General features: G+C 39.2%; 1 protein-coding gene across 4 annotated transcripts in view; it reads right to left on the bottom strand.

The window, feature by feature from the left end:
- SEMA5A (semaphorin 5A) overlaps positions 1 to 21173 on the bottom strand; it is a 331427-nt gene that overhangs the window by 227289 nt on the left and 82965 nt on the right. For all 4 annotated transcript variants that reach the window (XM_086740401.1, XM_086740400.1, XM_086740399.1 and 1 more), the window contains one exon: positions 16161 to 16257. The gene's annotated coding sequence lies outside the window, so the exon portion shown is untranslated. The remainder of the gene's footprint in view (positions 1 to 16160; positions 16258 to 21173) is intronic.

Raw genomic sequence — 21173 nt, 5'->3', positions numbered from 1 at the left:
TTTATAAGTAACATAATATTCACAGTGTCAATATCATTTTAGATCCAATCCAATTCCTTTAGCTTTATTGTAACAAACATTACAAGCAGTAACAACCTAATATCATGGCCCAAAATACTTTCGCCACTGGCAGCTTTACTGAGTCCCACAGGCTTGTTTGTTGATAGCACACAGTTACGAGACACCACTGCCCTTAAGGGGGTTAAGACTGGAGATTTGAGATTAACTCCATAAGAACTCCAACTGCTTATTAATGGAGCAATTCAGGAAAAAATAATCAGCAATACTGACTTCTAATACATTTGATCTCATTGAATTGCAGTGTGCTGTTTAATAAGGTGGAAACTTTCTACTTGTGTAAAATAAACACCCTAAACACATGAAACAAAGGGCTGTTAACTAAAAGAGACTCCACAATAAGACCAGCGTGTTTTAAAAGCTACACTCAGAAAGCAGAATGGGTAGTAAACTTTGCTTCCTAACAGTACTGTAGCCCCAGCCATCGTAAGATGAACTGCTTTTCTCTTACCACTTTATTTTGTTGCCTTCAGAAGCCTTCCAGCTAAGACCTGGACACATGTAACCCTCATTAATTTAAACTAAAATAAATAGATCAAAGACATACTACATCTGAGCAGTATATAAATTTAATAGTCTATTTTAGCTTCCCTGCTAAATTTGCTTATGCTTCAGGAAAAAAAAAAAAAAGAGGGGAGGGGAAGCTTCTAGGCAGTTAAATTCATAATCCTATCTTTCTAGGTAGTGTATCTTATGATACATGATGTCATGTTCTAACATGAATCTGTCCCTATAAATTGCTTGTAGCTCACAGCATGCGGCATCTGCTCATAGAAATTCTGTGCACTCACCTATATAGGGGCATAAAGCATCTGTTCCAATGTTTTGATAGCTCATTTTCTGCAAGGGTGACATTTCAAGCATTATGCACTATTCCTATCCAAATTCAATCAGTTTATGTGGGTTATATCATAGCTAATGGATATTACTAACTTGCAGATCATACAAATACATTACTAACAGCTAGTTCTAATTCCTGTTTCTGTAAGATTATGAACGTGTATTTAGGAAGCAAAATGAAGGACAGATATCATATCACAGACTCTCAAAAGCTGTTCCCTTGCACACAGTACAAAAGCAGGTATTCCAACACCTAGAAATATGGTACTTTCACATTAAAAAAACACAAACTTTATTTCTTTTAATTTGTAAAGTCTCAGAAATACCCATGAATATGTGAATACAATGGGCAGAAGTTAAACAAGACTAAGTGAACCATTTGTACTGGAAGCTCAGCTTTGTCTCTCTCCCTGGCTGTAAATTAAGCCCTATGGTCTTTATGTAACAGGTTCCTATATCCCAGTCAAGTTTCAAAGAACAGCTCTACCTAGGACACAACAAAAAGAGAACCCTGTTTCTCCAGAAAGAAAGAAAAGGATCAGTACTCTTCATCTAGATACTAAATCTGTACATATTTATGGATGCCGTGGTTTCCATTACAAAAAGGATACTCACTGTCATGAGACTAATCCTAATATTGATAAGGACTAAGATGTAAACGGTGACAGGTTTGATGTCTTATATCCTGCAGGTATGAAGAGGATTTCTCCCCACCTGTCCCCTGTGTGCAGAACTCAGTAACAGAAGCAAAGATTTCTTCACAACAATACCTTTCCTCAGCTTCTAAAGCCAAACAGCATCCTGTGGAACAAAAGGCTACTTACATGCCATAGTTGGTCTCTGACATAGTTGTTTACATGTATAGTCAGGCTGTGGGAGCATTTGGAGGGCAAATAATTATTTTCCTACATAGCTGAACTCATCCCCTCACTGCATGCATCTCATGGTAAAAATGGAGGCAGGAAATACTCAATGAGAATATCCAAACACAAGGTCAGACTTTGAAGGAGCGACAAAAAAAAAAGATGTGAATGCACTTCTGATAAAATATCTTGGAGAAAAACTGTAACAGTTTATGTTTCTTTCTACCTCAACCTCTATCTTTTTAAACGTATTGTGCTATTTTATTAATTTAAGTGTATTCATTATTCTAGATGTATTAATTTGAATGCATTAAATACATTGTGGGGAACTGCAAATAGAGGCTTACTTGCAGCTACTCAGCGGAGAGTCTTCAAAGACCCGAATCAGACAAGAGAACAGTAAAGCAAAGGACAAGATAGAAACCTCATCACAAGTTCTATCATCTTAAAGGATGAGCTTTAAGTCAGCTGAGCAACCAGGAACAAAAACTCACGATCCATTTCATTACGCTACAGTGTGCAAAGAGGGAGAAAGAAAAAGGAGTCTGTAGACTGCACCTAATACACCGCCAGAGGTTGAAAAAAAAAAAAAAAATCACAAAACAAGCAAAAGAAATCAAAACAAAAGAAAACAAAAAACAAAGCACACAAACAAAAAACAACACCCTCCACTCAAGAACCAAAAAGCCACACAACTACAACCTTCCAAAAAAAAAACCGCAAAAACCCTATAAACAAAACACACACCTTCAACATGTACCCACAATCTGAATGGCTTAAGAGACATCTTAGAAAAGCCTTCAAAACCAAATCCTTTTCCACAGAATTTGCAGGGGCTGGATTGCACCCTCCTGCACATCCTTGAGCAAGGACCACTGCGCAAGTTCCACCTCTGCCCAAGATACCAGCGGTAAGAGTGAGCCTGTGGAGGCAGCACCCAAACTCTGTACCCACGCAGCTCTGGAACAGTGAAACTGAGAGCCAGAAGTCTGGAAGCAGGCAAAGGAGTCTTTCCTGAAAGAGGCCCTTTTTGTTATTGGAAGTGCAACAGTTGTGCCAAGAATTGTGATAGTTAGCCTGGCGTGTAAGATGCAAAAGTGAAGAGAACCCTAAACATGAAAAGTTTAGGCTAGTTTCCTTGATTTCTGTATAATTGCCATATGCAAATCTCTCTCAACAATGAAATATAATGGCCAAGTCAAAACTCTTCAAAACATATCCATAAGAGTGACACTGACCATCTTTTTAACTACTGCTATACATTTGGGAACCTGCACATTGACCTATATTATTCGTATAGTTTTTCTAGCACAGATCTTTAATCAGACTTCTGACAAATTGCATTTTACAAGTCAGTAAAACAATCTCAGGATGTAAAAAGAAAAAAAAAAGGCAAAATAATAAGTTGTAATATATTTCAATATATTATTTTATTTCTATATGTGTAGAGTCTTGTGCACTTACTCTCTCCCTCATTCACTTTTTTTTAATCTAGCTTACCTGGAAGAAATGTAAAGATGAATGAGGTCCATTAGGTAAAGGCTTTGATTTGTTGTTGTTTGGTTGGTTTTTTTTTTTTACAAACATAGTATTTAGTTTCTCCATCAACAGTATTTGAAGAGGGAAAAAAATAACAATTTAAGATTTTCTATTTTATCTGAGCCAACAAAAGATACCTATTGCTAAAGAGCAAAAGAGTGAACAACTCGGCATGCAAGGCATGTAACTGCTACTGCTAGGTCCAAATTGATTTATTTAGAGACTGTTCTCTTCAGGCACTGAAGTCATATATTTAAAATGAAATAATCAGGATGTCAATATTTCCAGATCAGTTAAAATACATCGTGCTGGAAGTACAACTTACTGAATTTGTTTGATTAAAATAAGCTGCTGTATAAAAAAAAGAGTTGCCACACTAACTGCAGCTGTCCAGCAGCAAAGATGCTTTCAAATAATTATCTTTTCTTATTCTGTAAGTGTCAATTTAGCTGCACTTCCAGTGAATGATGAAGTGAACTCATGTCAATATGAGTATACGAAAAGCAGAGTTTGGTATGGTTAAAAGATGCCAGTTTCAGGACCGGTTCTGTGTATGTGCACCCACTAGCAGGGCTTAGGGTTCTTTCCACGCACACCAGTGTCTACTCTCACAGATCCTGCTCACATAATTTGCTGTGGGAGTGGACACATTCCACCTTCCCCGGGTGCTTTGCTCCACTTTTTGGTTTGCAAAACAGTAAACATTTGATAAAAATTTACTCAGGCTAACTAAGTACTCCAGCTAGCATGCACCTTTGTGCACAAGCATGAACCTGAAAAAAGTACTTGTCTAATGAAACAGACTGTACATTATATGGGTTCTTTAGAACAGAATAATGAGTCCAAAGAAATATGTTGTCCCATATTGCTAACTGTACACACTTTAAAGTAGTTAGTAATAATTATTTCATCTTTGGTCATGTCAATTTTATTAAAAATACCTAGTTTGTCTCCTGTACTGCTAGTGGCACCTTTTTAAAATTTATTAAAAGAATAGAACATTTGCTTGCTGCTGTAATTGATGTGCAGACAGGGAGAATTGTTGTTTCCTCATACTGTTGTGTATTGCTAGTAAGCATACAGACAAATCAGGAGAGTATCAGCAGTCATATGGTTATAAAACTGGAATACATGAACACCTATACCATATAGCTCAGTGACTTTTTCTGCAATGGGTCTTAATTTTTTTAAACTCAAACTACTCAAATTCATTCAAATCACTTGAGAGGAAGATTGCTAGAGGAAGGAATATGTAAAAAAAGGCCCTGTCATCCCACCTACCAAAAATCTAGCTAAATTCCCAGGCAATGGGTATGCTCTTAATTCTCAGTTCAGGCAACACCACTAGTGATAAGCCCTGGAGCCCAGGAGGAAAAAAAGAGATGAAGGCAGGTGCAGGGGGATCAAGAGGGCTGCATCTGTCTAAAACAACAGTGCTCCTCTCTCCTCTAGTAAAAAATGTCTATGTTGTCTATGAAAGACTTTCACATTTCACTTTTTTCACAAATGAATTGTGGGGTTGTTTTGTAGTCATCGTTCTCCTAATAATATATAGACACAAGGTGGATAAATAACAAAACTCATTTAAATCATGTTTCCAAAAACGCCAACCAGTTGTTTTTACTACAGTAATTAATCCTGTTCCCCTGTCAAATGCACAAATAAAAGCTTGCCTCTTTATAATATAATTACTTTGAAATACATCCCTTACTCAATATAACTTTAGAAAAACAATTTGTATATCACGCAGATATACAATTAGATTAGAGCAATAGCTCAAAGATCACCTCATCAAACATCAAGATGAGACTGGAGGCTATAAAGTTTCTTCAGTGAAATAATCCAGCCGTACACTATCATGTCTCATCACTGGACCCAGCAATGTGGGCTGTTTGCTATGCAGCAGAGTAACATATTGTAATTTTTATTCTCATAAAGTGAGAGTCAGCTTCAATTAACAACCTGATTACAGAGTTCCTTCAGCTTTTTTTTTTTTTTAATATTGCTGTTCATTTCTGCAGTGGCATCAATTTCAAGATCTGCAAGAGGCAGTCACCCATCAGTTGTCATTGAGTAACACAGTCAGAAATCAATCCTTAAATTCATAGTGACATTCTGCCAAAAGCCTGCTAATATCTGTAGCTGATTGTGACAACTCATAAAAGAAGAATCTGTCATTGAATGTAGTTCTCTAGCAGTGCTAAAAGAGCTGCAATACTTGTGATTCCACAAACGAAGCACTGCTTCAAGAACATTGGCCTGAGTGAAGCAAGAAATTTGTAATAACTCCTCAGATCTCATTTATCACGTTGTGAGCACACCTGCCTCATCAGTGGGGCATAGCACCAGTGGACCACAGCTTCCTCCAGCAAGCACCAGCCAACTCAGCAGGTCCACACAGAAGAGCACCACAAGCAGCTTAGAGGTAAGAATAAAGGTAGTCCTATCAGCCCAGCCTAGGCTGAAGTTTCAGCAAAATCTCAGGTCTTTTTTTTCAAATCCCTTTTTCTCTTAGCTCCTCAGCCTTTTTGGTATTCTCCTAAGCCCTGGATTCCCACCTCTAGTGTCTTTCCCCTCACAGCCAGTCTCCTGGTCCAGTCACCAGTAAATCTTCCCCTATGCATTACTTGGGACATCCACTGAACTATGATCTTCAGTCTGGCCATCAGAAGTCAGCATGAGGCAGTAGAAGGAGGGATTCTCCTCCTCAGAGAGATGATAAAGCCAGCATGTTTTTCCTTTATACAATAACTTTAATGGAAAAACAAAATGGTAATCATTGTTTGCAAATAAAGGTCTAAAGAGTGGAGAAAGTTGAAAATCAGAGGAAGTTTAATCGCCAAAGGAAAGGCCTGAAGTGAGAGAAAATGAACCAGGAGAGGGCAGAAGTGTCAGCTAGTGCAGGAAAAGGAAATGGAGAGGGAAGAACTGTAGCAATTTAGTTTACACACACATTTCTGCATCTCGTCTTTTCCCTTCTCTCTATACCACACTTGCCTACTCCTTTTCCACTTCGTACTGTTACTGGCAAACCAAATACGTTTTCTTGGGCCCAAAAGATGGTCAACACCATCGACATGGCATATAACACAAGCTGTTCTGTAGTAAAAATACACTTTCAGGTGCTGTGAGTAATAGCAGTTCAGTAGACAGTCCTTACCACAGGATCCTGTTGACCTAAAAAAAAAATGACATTGCTTCAAAATGGGATCAGGTAGATCCTCAGAAAAAAAGATCTATTGATGGCTTTGAAACATCCAGACACTCCCATTTTGCGGTGTGACATTCAGGAACTCCTGAGCCTGATACTGCAACAATATTCAGGAAAAGTCCCAGTAATTGCTTGCTGGGGTCTTACTCTCCTGCCTGAGATGTGCTGTTTGTTCCTGACAGAGACAAGATGCTGGGCTGGATGCACCTCTGACCACACACAACTATTTGTTCTCATGTTCTGCAAAGATCCGAGCAACTACACAACATTAGTAGGTTGTGGTTTATTTACTTGTATAGAGTACATACCAGTCTGTATTTGCAAGTTATTCATAAAGCCCAGTGAAAAGTGAACCTATGTGTCTGACTATAAGAGGAGGAAAATCCATTGCACAGCATTTTACAAAGCACATAGTACAGTACTTGAGTCGTGACCACAAAGAGAAACAGCATCTAGAATACCCTGTCCATGGCATTTTTTTTTTTAAATACTCCCTCACCCATCTAGTAGGAAGCGCTACAGTTTGGAAAGATTTCTGTCTCATGGTTATAGGTGAGTCAGCAAAGACCTTGATTTAAAAAGAATCATGTAGTTGTTGACTTGACTTCCTTACAATTGTCACAAAACATGACATAAATTACATTTCAGAAGTTTCTTTCAATTTATCCAGCAATGTTGTTGGTGGCCCTCACAAATATGCTTTTGAAAGCATAGATTCATAGAATAGTTTGGGTTGGAAGGGACCTTTAAAGGTCATCTAGTTCAACCCCCCTGCAAGGAGTTGGAATATCCCCGACTAGATCAGGTTGCTCAGAGCCCCATCCAGTCTGGCCTTGAATATTTCCAGGGATGTGGCATCCACCACCTCCCTGGGCAACCTGTTCCAGTGCTTCACCACCCTCATTGTAAAAAATTTCTTCCTTATGCCTAGTCTGAATCTACCTCATTCTATTTTAAAACCACCACCCGTCATCCTATCACAAGAAGTCCTGCTAAAGAATTTCTTCCCATCTTTCCTACAAGCCCCTTTGAGGTAGTGGAAGGCAGCTATAAATTCTCCCCGGAGCCTTCTCTTCTCAGGCTGAACATTCCCAACTCTCTCAGCCTGTCCTCACAGGAGAGGTGTTCCAGCCATCTTAACTTGGTGGCCCTCCTCTGGACTCGCTCCAATAGGTCCACGTCCTTTTTATGTTGGGGGCTCCAGAGCTGGATGCAGCACTCCAGGTGGGCTCTCACAAGAGCAGAGTAGAGGGGCAGAATCACCTCCCTTGACCTGCTGGCCATGCTTCTTTTGATACAGCCCAGGATGATGCTGGCTCATATCAAGCTTCTCATTCCCCAGCATTCACAAGTCCTTCTCCTCAAGACAAAAGACAGTAGTTTAGGATTGGGAACAGATCCATGCAACAGAGCAGCAAATAAAAATGCAGTGAGTTAACCATAGGAAAAAATTTAGCTGGGAAGAGGAAAGTTTTATCAGCTGAGGGAAGAATTAAGAGGATTAAGGCTAGAATTGGATGAAAAAATTGTATAAAATCGTGAAGATATATAAAAAGTAGTTTTGAGTGCAGGCAAGGTTATTGGAAGCAGGTAAAAAAAAAAGAGGTAATATGAAAGTAATGCAAGTTTAGCTGTTGCATTCTATATAAATTGGGAAGAGGCAACAAAGAGATTGGAGTCATACATGTTAAATATTTAAGAGAGAAGATCATCATGTCACAGATTATTGCAGTAGCCATCTGGATATACTTTTTAATTTGTTAATTATACAGGAAAACATGCCAAAATTTGTACATGGATGTAAGAGAAACCAGAAGGAAGACAATAACACAGCAACTTCAAATAGCTAGGTTTTAAAGAAATATATATATTCAACTGAAAACTGTTCTCTACCATTTTATATGTAACTGTACAAAAGTACTTGATAGTACTTGGGATTTAGCTTTCATAAGGACTTAATATAATACATTTTTAAACATGAATCATCAAGCTAAAGGACAAAATTGTACTGCTAAAACAAAACTATTAGTGGATATTCAGCACATTAATACTAGGCAAACTTCCAGAATAAAGATTATATTTAAGTAGTTACTACTTAAAAGAACTGCTGGATGAGCTCCAAAATGTCATGAAATGACTACTGTGACAGTCTGCTTCAGTTAAATAATACAGGCTCATCTATCCTTCTTGCGATGGGTTCAGTCCTGCAGTTGTTTGGTAGAGTTTTAAAGGGCAGTGGTTAATAAATACATTTCAGCAAATGTGTGGTGACCACAACTTTGACAATTGAAATATAGCAGAGGAGAACACACTTTTCTATGTCAAATCCACTCATCCTTGTGCCTCCATTTGCAAATGTATTTCAGACTCCCACCTCCTCTCAACTCCTAACCAACTACCAGCTTTTGATTTGTCTCCTCTCATCAATAATCAGCAGAGTCTCTCTTTACAGCAACAGCTTAAGTGACGGTAAGATTTAGCAGACTGATATGAAGGAAAGGGAGAGGTAAGGCAGCTCAGAGCTCCCATCCCACATCACCGCTATGGAACACTTCTGTTCCTCACCCATTTATTTATACGTAGCTTTTCTATCAAGGTAAGCACTTAAAACACCCACTCATCTCATGAAGCTTCTGGATTCCTCCTTCAGTTCTTGGACAAACAATAGAGAGAGTATCCTGCAGAGAAAGCTTCAGTAGATTGAACCATGCAATGTCTCTGCACTGATTATACAAAATGCCTCGGGGTAAGCAGGTGACTCTCTGACTTTCCTTGCTCTTTAACATTACCTCTGCAAAGATGACAATTTAGATTTTTTTATACATCAGTAAAAGTTTTCCCATACACTTATGAAGACTTAATACACAAGTGAAAGTACTGTTAAACCTTCCTTGTAATCTCATGTTTAACTCCCCATAATTATAGGCACTAGTGCTCAAAGGTGACCCACCGATGCACATGACACTCTTCTATACTAGATTTTGCATTTAGATCTCCAATTCAATTGAGAACTGCAACAGAAGAAAAAAATGACACAACTCCCTTCCATACCACATTCAGTTGTTTTAATATTCAGGTAATTCAGAGACCTCACACAAACATGCCTCCTTTTAATTAGGAACATTAACTGTGTGGCTAACCATGCGGTCTTTTGATGATGTCCATCAAAAACACAGGAAACCCTAACAAAGCTATCAGAATCCTAGAATAAGAAATCTGAAGGGAAAATCATGGCTTCTGTTAGATCTTTGTGAAAGTTCATCTATCTTTTGTTAGTTTTTCACTAAAGCCTGAATCCAAATAAAGATATTTTACACCTTCTCTGAAAGACTAAGTTAATAAATCCTTTCCCAAAATAAATCACATAAAATTAAAAATAATGGAAGGTGAATAGATTTTCAAATACCATTCTACTTCCAAATATGCAATCTATGAGAGTCTTAAAAAAAAAAAAAAAGAAAGAAAAAGGTAAAGTTCCAAATGAATACAACGCTTATACTTAAAACCCCATGTATTCACATACAAAGGTTTCACACAGAGGGACATCCCTGCACATGCCTGAACTTCCTGTTAATACAAACTTGCTTATTTTTTTGCTATATGGCATGACAGGAAAAAAAAAATCCTTATGTAGAGAATAAATGATAGTTACATCTTCTTCCTCCAACATTTTGCTAAAAAATTAAGTTCTATTTTTAAGTCTATTTAAAAGTAGTAAAATGTGACACACCAGAAATCATATACTATCTGGCGGAATGCACCCAATGAAGCTGCCAAACAACAAATAAGAAGATGTCAAATAACCTAAGGTTAAATGAGGAATGGCTCTTGACTTATTTGTTTCAATACAGAGAAGCCTCTTGTGGGTTTCTTTCAGAGTGTACATTGCACTGCTCTGTGTATTTCTGTCTAAAAAAAAAAAAAAAGTATTCTGTTTTTTCTGAGTCTGAAATATCCTCTTTAAAAGTTATATTAACTTACTTACATTTCCATGTTTTATGAAATTGTTAATGATGATGCTCTTTTTGATAATTTCCATTTAAGAGCTTTCAGGCAAAAATCTATTCCGTAAGTTATTTCAGAAACTAACCATGTTGTGAAAATCCAATTTGTTTGGTGACATCTTTCCCAATGGCCTCTCAGTGGTTGACAGTTTCCATCAGTCAAAGACTAAATTACACGAAGTGTCACTGATATCTCCGTCATATCCAAAATCACTTTAGACTTCCATAGCTTTGTAGCCGTCATTTTTTATTTATCATTTTGGATTCTTATAGGCATACAGTACATACACACAAATTACATACATTGAAATGATTCCTTTTGAGGAATCTAAGATTCAGAGATCAAATGTGTCAAAGTCACCTTGAGTTCATAAATAGAAACATGTACGATGATTACGTCTTCCCTTAGATTCTTCTAAAAATAAAGGCACTGCTTCAGCTTTCTTAGGCTGTTTTCCTTGCATCCAAATTTTCTAGTACCCCCGCAGGTGTTTGAAGGGAAACTTCCTGACCATCCCTGCATTTTATGACACACAGTACACTCACTGGTGTCATAGCAATAGCCTATGGAAAACCTCCCTCCCCACTGCACCAGCCCTCCAGCACACCATCAGGCAAGGCTGGATGACCTGCAGTCAGAACATTCTTAGCTAGTGTTGCCTGAGACAACGAAGATCTATACCCAGAAGCCATATAGTATGGCCTGGACTCCTTTTTGCACTACTTTCTGTACATCTTCATATCCTCGCGTATTGTGTTCCTCAGGAAACCAAATGCACACATGGCACAGGCAGGGATTCCTTTCCTGGAATGAACATAACCACAATGCAAACACGCTGACACAGGAGAGTTGAATGCCATACACTTTGCTAGGAGGACCACATGCCAGCTTAGACAACAGGCCATAGCAATAAGTAAAGACATTCCCCCAGGCAGACCATTATACCCTTCACAAATCAAGAAACTTTCTGATATTGTATACTTCTGGCCAAGTAAAAAATTGGCAATCTAGGGCAGTGTTATGAAATGCGTAACTCAAGAAGACAGATTTTAAATGTGAATTATATTCAATTTATCAAAGAATAACAACAAACTTCCTAGCAGGGTGTGCTTGCTATGCTTTACCTCAGCACACTTCACCCCAGAATGAGGATGGCACTCGCATGCTACTGAAGAGTCCCAAAAGCATAGTTTGGATATAGCCACAGGTTCCCTCATCCTTTCATTCCCTCATCCTTTCAACTCTCTCCTCCATTACATAGCACTTCACCATGACGTTGATTGGACAGTCCCAGAAAGATCTAGCAGAAAATCTGTATTGCTGAAGTCATCATGATGCATTGCGGTTTTTAAATTGTTAACTTTTTGAATAGAAAAGATCATGTTTTATCATGTATTAGTCCAATTACTATAGACCTATCAATTTCTACAACTAATGTAACTATAGACAAACACATCTCTTTCACATGGGAAATGCAATGCAGAGTTCATAGTTCTTTGCTTTTTAAAGACACAAACCTGTATTTATACTGTAGTAAACACATCATATAGAAAGATATTGAAAATATAAATTGAAAAATGACACTCTCACTGTGCAAAATCTCTGCAAACGTTCAGTGCTCTGTAAACAGTAAATAACTGAAGCAGAGGTCATCTCAGCAGGTTAATCATGAGTTGTACTGCCAAGAAACAAGAGTTTACTCCATCTAGGCTGTACTATCTAGTCCATCGATAAACAGGGATTTCAATTTCCAGGGTTGTCAATCTTGCATGTTTTCCAGTGGATTCCATCGTATTTTACAAAGACACAACCATAAGCTGAGTGAAAAATAATTCAAACTGCTTGCTGTGGTGTTGCAGAAAGGGCTTCCAGAGCAACAGACTATACACATTACAAGATTATACACATTACACACACTGCAAGTACAAAAGTTTGTGTCACGTGGAAAAAAAAATAAAAATACAACAAACCTGGATCAACAGAGACAATTCAAAAAGTCTCAAAATAGTGCCCTTTTCTACAAATTCTTTTGACATTTTCAATGATCAAGACAAGAGAAAGCAAACCATGATACTTCAGGCAATTGAGAGATATCTGGAATACTTAATGGCAGCATCTCTATTGCAAGAAGTGTGAGCTGGGGGAGGATAGTTGTGCTGGTGGAGGGGAAGCTGAACCTTATTCCTCACTAGATTTCTAAGCAAAAAAAAACAAAAACAAACCCAACAAAAAATTAAAAAAAATATAAGATATTAAAATTATAAATGAAAGACCACTTAGTTTCACATCAAGTGTTAAAACCCTGCCTCTAATTGCCATTAATCTCAGAGAACCAACAACCAGCTTTAATGGGAAGAGTTTTGTACTCTGTAGCAAGGAACAAAGGGTTTTTCCATTAAACACAATGACCTCATCCATCCTTCTCTGATCCTCCTTCACCTCATATGCAGAGTCAAGTCCTGCACAGTTCATCACTTCAGTACAAAGCTGTTTGCAGCTCCCTTATGTTACATACCAGGCACAGAGTTTCTGAAAGAGAATGAAGCTACTGCATTCCACTCTGAAATTGCTATTGCCACTTTGAAGCAATGCAGATTCCTTTTAACAAACAACAGCAGCTACTACTAATGAGCCTTCGATTGTCATGCTTCATTTGTTAAAGCTCCCCAAGTTTGGCACAAAGGGAAACCTCTCACCACCACACACTCAGGGCCAGAAGGAATACACTAGAAAAGTTAGAAGGGCCAGGAGGAAGGACTCTCCTTCACACATGGACAAGCTCAAAGAATTAGGTGGGTACGAAAATGGTTGACCTAAGCAAAACTTTTAATTGGTAATGACCTATGTTATATTCCTCTTCCTTTTTCCCTTGTAACTGCTCTTACTCTGCAATTCCCCTCCATTTATCTAAAACCAGGCCCTTGTAGTTCCTCCTACTGCAATAAAAATATTATTTCCTCAGGACTCTAGACGTCACTATTTGAAATAGTCATGTCACCTTTGTCTTTGCTACTTTGCATGTTACTTAGAAATCCTTTGAGTCTCAATTTTGGCTGATTTAGTTTTGTTTTTACTACTGTTTTAACAAAATTCATTTTTACCAAGAGCAACTACCCTCTCTAGTCTAATGAAAAACCATTGTTCTCCCTTCCCATGTGTTTTGATTTGAAGTCCCCTTGGAAAACTTCCCAGAAGAAGTACAGGTAGTGGTACAGGAAATTTAAAGACTCTTTAATACTTGCATGGATCCATCCATTTCAGGTCCATAAACCACTGACTGAAAACCAAAGACACTGTTTCTTGCATTCCCAGTATCTGCTCCTCTCTAAGCTCCTAAAATCCTGTTAATTCTTAAGAACTTTCTTCAGTAGTTTCTCATCCTTGCTTACCTCTTCCTATTCAATTCCTTCACTTTAATTTACCTATTTTCCAGTAATCTTCTGCCATGGCCCTCTCTTTTCCAGTAGCCTTATCCATTTTGGCCATTTCAACTGCTATCATTACACAACTCTGTCACTTATAGCCTTGCCCCCTTGATTATCATAACTCCAACATTTTGCCTCTCAAGCTAATTCGCAAACACACAAGTATCTCCAAGTTCAGCACTCTTTTATCATTCTCTTTGCACTCTCTCAAGGCTTTGCCATTTCATCTTGCTTATCTCTCCCCTCAAAGCCTACCGTCTCTATATCGAAAAAGGTGTCACTAAGACTTACATAGTCAGAAAAGGTGTTTCGGTAATTTCTTGCTCTCTGATAGGCAGTACAGACTACAGGGAACAAAGTAAGAAAAAAAAGCGAAACTTTTGGACTAAGAACTGAACTCTCAATGAGAGAGCCTGAACATATTAAGATGAATTTAATTGTAATTTATCACATGCCAAAATAAGATTAAAAACATTTATCTTACAATGAAGAAAAAGTCTCCAAGCTTAGTGTGAGACCTCAACTTATATAACAGCTTAATATTTTTTAAAATTGTTTTATCAACAGTGTTCTTATCTGGGACTGCACCCTGCAACCTTACCATCTATAAAATAGCATGTAAGAACTGCCACAGTGGGACAGGCTGGATGTTTAGCCCAAATTCAATGACCAAACTGGCTCATATCGAGCCTGACCCACTACCCTTTCTCCAGGAGCAGCCAAGAGCAGATGTCTAAGAGAACAGTGAAAACCAGAACATTTATATTGAAATATTCTCTTACACTACCCCCAAAACACGTACCACACAGCTTTCCACAGTTTGCACCTCAGTACTCCCTCACCTAGAGGTAGTACCTTTGTTTACCACCTCATTTTTTTTTCTTCCTCTTTTTTTTTTTCTGCCTCCTTTTCCAACTTTGTTCAGCAGCTCTTTATACCCATGCAGTGCCCACAGCATCCCATGTGTGCAAGGAATTCCATAACTGACTTACACACTACGCAAAGAAAAACTTTTTCTAGTTTTGAAACTGCTCCCTGCCTGTTTCACCTGATGTCTCTTCTAATACAAAAATAAGGTGGCACTGAGCATTCATTTCTCATCCACACACGTCACAGCTCTTATGATTTTATTCAATTCTTCCTCAGTATCTCCATCATATTTCTCCAATGTCCTTTCTAAAACAGTCGCTAATCTAACATTTTAATTAATCCACTCAGTTTAAACAAGAGGTTTATTGGCTTCTAGGCTCCCTGATTCCACATGAATGCTTTCTAAAATACGATATCAAATTAGACATCTTCAAGCTCTCAACTGCTGAAACGCTTTAAAGCAAGAGGCTGCATGCTACAGCCTATAGCTGGTCTATTTCAGTCTTCCATTCCTTAAAAACTTGGGTGAGCTACATCTGGACCTGTTAAATTGGGAAAATGCAATTTGTTCCACAGTCTCTCCTACAAATGGTTCCATTTGAGAAAGGCAATCTCATAAGCCTCTCATAAGAAGGATTCCAAAACAGGAACCACCCCAAGCTTTTCAGTGGTGAACACATACACACAAGAATTATTTCGTTTTCTGCCTTGGCTTTAACTCTGATAGTTCATTTCATAATAACACTATACGTAGGCTCCACAGACTTTTAAACTGGCTTCTTGCTACTGGTGCGGTTGAAAAAAGCATTTATTAATTTTATGTTTTGTTTGATTTTTTGGTCCTATTTTCCTTCTTCGAACACAGTCAAAGTTTTTTTACAATGTCCTCTTGCTTTTTATAGTCTCCTCTACCTTGTCATTTAGCTATACGGGCTTTCTTTTCCTAAGTCTTTTTTAGACTAATGGTAAGTGTTTGTATGGAGCCTCCAAAACAGTATCCTGAAATAGTGTCTCTGCCACCTACAAACACATTACTCTTACAGTCGCCCCTTGAGTTTTTCTTTAAACAAACAACCTTATTTTTATCGTTTCCCTTTTTGAAGTTGAGTATAATTTAAGAGAGGGGAGAAGAAAGTAGAATTGCAAGTTGTTTTTCTTGCATTCCTCCCATTTCCATTTCTTGCATTTCCTTATCTTAGGGAGGAGAGAAAGGCAGAATACCCGTAATGGTCTACAAAGCCATCTCACCGTCTTTCTCCAGACAGCATTTTACAATCTCTCCATGACATCACCATCTATCCACTCAACAAAATACAGCCTCTCACCCACCTTTTAGTCACCATCCCTCTGTAATCATCGACTGCTTCTGTTCAGCGTTTCAGCAGAGCCTAGCACAGTGGGGTCCTGGGTCTACCTTGTAAGGCTCCTAGGAGATAAGGAAACATAAAAGAGAAATAACAGGTATTGAAGAGACAGCTCATCAGCAATTGTCAGACATTTATAGCAGTCATAAAACATCTGTCTTTCAAGACAATAAATTAGAAATGTAAGGCACTGAACTACGCAGTGTGAACAAGAATCAAACAGAAAGGAGTAGGAAAAAAAATCATTCTTTAAAATAACTGTTAGCTTGGGAGGAGAATCAGAAAAGGAGTACTTGTCACAGAATTACCAAAATCCATGGGACATAAGAATTTGAGAAAAATCCTCACTGTAAAAATCTCCCTTGGTGCCTTAACCACCACTAAAATTAAACATGCCTAAAATGTAGGCTGAAATCTGACCGCAGGCAAATCCATAACAAAATTCAAGTGGGTAAAACTTTAGTATTCTTTCATCTGTCCATAAAAGAGGAAGTTCAAGAGGAAAACACAGTTACTGTCTAATGTCTCAAAACAATACAAAAGACATTTTCAAGTAAAAGAGATGCATCATTAAGAAAACTTCAAGACGTTCACTCATTTCGTAGGAACAACAAAGACAATATAAATATCCCCAAAATTATCTTCCTTTTTTCTTTGCTGAAGGAAAGAAGTTACTGCTAATCAATCATGTATTATCTTTGCCTAAAACAGCAAGACAGGAATCACACAGCAGTTTCCTGCTCTCAGCATCTCAACAAAAAGATACTTCACTTCAGAAGTAAAAACCAATAATAGTCTATCCAATTTAAGCATTTATTTCTTTGACTGAGAATGTCTACGGCACAGAGCAAATACACTAGCGATCAACAGTTCACCCCTGAACCTAATCAGAGACATAAGGCAAAAAGGAGTCATTGTTCCACTCTGTTTACTCACTTATATAAAGTGACTGTAGTAGATGACTGGAAGTGCTTGTGATCTTTTTCCAGTGCTTTTCTGACCTATGAAAGTCTCAGGAAATCTGCTGAAAGCATAAGCAGTACTGCATAAAAATGCTTTATAGTAAGGAAACATCATATAAGCAGGAAGAACTTTCCACATTAGACAATAAAGATCCATATTTATGTTCACCGTGTCAAAACTTCTCATGAACCCCCTCCTTCCTATCACCAAGTACTTCAGATTTTTACCATTTACATATTTTCTTCTAAATTAATAATTTAGATTATATATGCACATATACACACCCCTCCGTGAAGTTCAGCAATATCAAACTCTGCTGCAGAAGTTTCCAAAAGCAGATTTAGATAGCATTCTTCATGGCATAGGCATCAACCAAAGCTAAAGGATGGAAGGTCACTTTGAATTTCACAGTTGGTAGGTGAAGCTTATATTGAGAAGATATTGCATCACCTTTTCTTTGCCTCCCACTTTTTAGAAAGGCAAGGACAAATTTAAATCTTGGAAGAGGACCAAGTTCTACTTTTTATAATACTATGTACCAGAGAATACTTGAACATCTCAGCGCAACTACCTGCCACCCGTGCACATTGATGACAAAGTACTCTGAGACATTCAGTCTGTCAAGTAATTAATTATAACTGTTACCATGCTGTAAGTTCTACAGACAACTACAAGCAACCCTCTAAGATGCAGTGTGCTGGTGATTTATGTACGCACTCACTACACCAGAATGAACAGCTGAATTATTATGCTTTGAAACGTTACAAAGGAGGTTGTATACCTCAATTTTTCTAAACAAATCTGACAGGACTAGTACTTTCTATACGCGCTTCAGCCTGCCTACTCATTTCACAATTCATATTTATATATATATAATCTCAGATTTTATTTTAGCAAAATAAAAGCTTTAGCAAGTTTATTTTTATTCTAATCTTAAGAATTACCTAGACAAAACTGGAAAATAGAGTCTGAATCTCCCTTGTTGATTTAGGCAAAACACACACACACAAAAACAAACTCCTAACACTTGGATTTCTAAAGATTCATATCTTGCTTCCTTTATACCTCTTAATATGGCAACCCTGCTGTTCCTATGACTGTGGTGGCACTCTCATTGGGCATGATACAGTACATGCTGTGGGTAGGATAACGCCAGAAATGAGCCCGAGTATTCATTTAGTTAAGCTGAACTTAGGCTAACTCAGCCTACACAGCCCACACCAATCCTATCTTAGAGAAATCGTGAATTACACCACCAAAATCAGAAGACTGACTGCAAAATGAACTTTTTTTTTTTTTTTTTTTGTGTGGGGAGTATATAATCATGTGTCAGCTTACTTTTGTTTTGGTTCAGTATCATTCGGTAAAGCAAAAAAGCTACAGTTCCTGTGCTCCCTGCCTGTGTCTCCTACTCTGTTCTTTCAAAATGACTTCTGAAACTAATGACTAGTTTCAATCTAACACAAAAACTTTCACAAAAACGGCCAGGCAAAACAAGAGACAAGCTCACTTTCCAAATAGCTGTTTTTCCCTACTCTCAGTGATTTTCCCAACCCTCAGTAACAAACACAGGCACACAAGAGGGGAACTCAGCCATGGTATATTTTATTCGCCCAGAAGCACATTAACTGAAAACAACAGAGGGGGAAAAAAAACCTTCTCCAAATGGATAAAAATCTACATAGCTGTATAGAATCATAGAATGGTTAGGGTTGGAAGGGACCTTCAAAGGTCATCTAGTCCAACCCCCATGCAAGGAGCAGGGACATCTTCGACTAGATCAGGTTGCTCAGAGCCCCGTCCAACCTGGCCTTGAATGTTTCCAGGGATGGGGCATCCACCACCTCTCTGGGCAACCTGTTCCATTGTTCTACCAGCCTCATTGTAAAAACTTTTTTTCTAATATCTAATCTAAATGTACCTCCCTCTACTGTAAAGCCATTACCCCTTGTCCTGTCACAACAGTAGAGGTTTTCCAGGAATCTTCACTGAATTTAATTATGAACAGATAGGAGTGCTGTCTCCCATTGCTGTTAGAATACAGTACTGAAGTAATTGGTACAACCAAGAGGTATGGTGAAATCTGGTGGGGACGTGGAGCAGGGCACACACACAGTTAACAGCCTTCAGTGTCATATGGATATGGGCATCACCCTCACATCTGTCTAGTATATTTGGAAAGATATTTGTCTACACACTGAATTTAAAGAAATAATCATAGTATGTCTAGACACTGTGGCTCATCTGCATGCTGAGACTTCTCACTTCTGTTGTAGCTGCATGGCACTGGGCAGGCAGCGTGCCACAGCCGCAACCTCACCTCACCCAGTCAGCTGGAAGCTTGCCCAGGCTCCCAGGATTTTCATACAATACCTAACGGCAACTATTGCTCAGCTCACAAGGCAAAAAAGGACGCTGAGAGGGATAAGAACACACCTGCTCCACACCAATCCAAGAGCCAGCCTTGGCTTTTGCTCCACAGAGATCACAACCTGAGTTAGGCAAGCTCCTGCAAGTGACTTCTGCTGATGTTGGTGGGACTGAACTAGAAGTGTCCAGAGCACCAGGAAGATGGGTCTCTTCCCCACTTCAGTGCTCTCATCATCTATGCACAGGAGAACTGAGCACAAATAAGTAAATTTTACGTACCGCTTAAAATATTATCGAAAAAAATTATTTGCTTTTGTTGCTACTTGGCAGCAGGAGACATCATAGAATCATAGAATCACATGGTTGGATGGGACCTATAAGATCATCTAGTCCAACCATCTTCCCACTGCCATTGCTGCCACAGCTACTAAACCATATCCTGTAGCTTCTCATCAAGCCGCCTCTTGAACACTGCCAGGGACGGCGACTCCACCACCTCCCTGGGCAGGCCATTCCAGTGCCTGACCACTCTTTGGGAGAAAAAGTTCTTCCTCACGTCCAATCTAAACCTCCTCTGGTACAACTTGTGGCCATTTCCTCAGCTCCTGCTTGTTGCCTGGGAGAAGAGGCCAAACCCCTGCTCATCACAACCTGCCTTCAGGAAGCTATAGAGTGCAATGAGGTCTCCCCTGAGCCTCCTCTTCTTCAGACTAAACAATCCCAACTCTCTCAGCCGCTCCTCATAAGACTTGTGCTCCAGATCCCTCACCAGCTTTGTTGCCCTTCTCTGGACACGTTCCAGGGCTTCAATGTCTTTCTTGTAGTGAGGGGCCCAAAACTGAACACAATACTCGAGGTGCGGCCTCACCAGCGCCGAATACAGAGGGATGATTACCTCCCTGCTCCTGCTGGCCACACTATTTCTAATGCAGGCCAGGATGCCATTGGCCCTCTTGGCCACCTGGGCACACTGTCGGCTCATGTTCACCTGAGCATCAATCAACACCCCCAGGTCCCTTTCCTTTTCACAGTCCTCCAGCCACTCAGCTCCGAGCCTGTAGCGCCGCATGGGGTTATTGTGGCCAAAGTGCAGGACCCGATACTTGGCCTTGTTGAACCTCATCCCATTCAGCTCAGCCCAGCAATCCAGCCTATCCAGATCCCTCTGCCTCCCTACCCTCAGGCAGATCAACACCACCACCCAACTTGGTGTCATCTGCAAACTTACTGAGGGTACACTCAATCCCCTCGTCTAGGTCATCAATAAAGATATTGAACAAGATGGGCCCAAGAACCAACCCCTGGGGGACACCACTTGTAACAGGCTGCCAGCTGGACTTGACTCCATTAACTACTACCCGCTGGGCACGGCTCCCTAGCCAGTTCTTTATCCAAAGAAGGGTATACCTACCCAGTCCACAGGCAGCCAGTTTCCCTAGGAGAATACTGTGAGAGACCGTGTCAAAGGCTTTGCTGAAGTCCAGGTTTCCCTCATCCACCAGTCTGGTCACTCAGTCGTAAAAGGAAATGAGGTTGGTCAAGCACGACCTGTCTTTCGTGAACCCGTGCTGGCTGGGCCTGATCCCCTGGATGCCACTCATATGCTGAGTGATCTCACCCAAGATGATTTGCTCCATAACTTTCC

Source organism: Chlamydotis macqueenii, chromosome 2, assembly GCF_036417535.1.
Source record: "Chlamydotis macqueenii isolate bChlMac1 chromosome 2, bChlMac1.mat, whole genome shotgun sequence".
NCBI lineage: Eukaryota > Metazoa > Chordata > Aves > Otidiformes > Otididae > Chlamydotis > Chlamydotis macqueenii.
This window is presented reverse-complemented; position numbering and strand designations above follow the sequence as displayed.